The following is a 508-nucleotide window of genomic DNA, read 5'->3' on the forward strand; positions in this document are numbered from 1 at the left end:
GCTGAAAGCAATTTGAGTAGGGTTTCTGATGGGCAGATGCTCCCAAACTAAAGAATTATAGCTGATATTTATGTGCTGCGTGTGAGGCTCTTGGCAAGCCTCACACAGAGACCCAGTATGAGTCAGGTGTGGTGCCACCCTCAAGGAACACAGTGGAGAGAAGATGAAGTCTGTACTCCACAGACTACGACCATAGTGGCTAGGAAGAGAGCACCCATTAGAGATGTGTTTATCAACCAGGCGCAGTGGCTCACACCTGTAATCCTAGCACGCTGGGAGGCTACAGTGGGTGGACCGCTTGAACTCAGAAGTTTGAGACCAGCCTGAGCAAGAGCGAGACCCCATCTCCACTAAAAAATGAAAAACTAGCCGGGAATAGTAGGGGGGGCCCCTGTAGTCCAGCTACTTGGGAGGCTGAGGCAAGAAGATTGCTTGAGGGTAAGAGCCTCCGCTCAAGTGGCTAATGCACTAGCCACATACACCAGAGCTGGTGGGTTCGAATCCAGCC

This window comes from Otolemur garnettii, unplaced genomic scaffold (genome assembly GCF_000181295.1).
Source record: "Otolemur garnettii isolate 467f Iridium unplaced genomic scaffold, OtoGar3 scaffold00293, whole genome shotgun sequence".
In the NCBI taxonomy this organism is placed as follows: domain Eukaryota; kingdom Metazoa; phylum Chordata; class Mammalia; order Primates; family Galagidae; genus Otolemur; species Otolemur garnettii.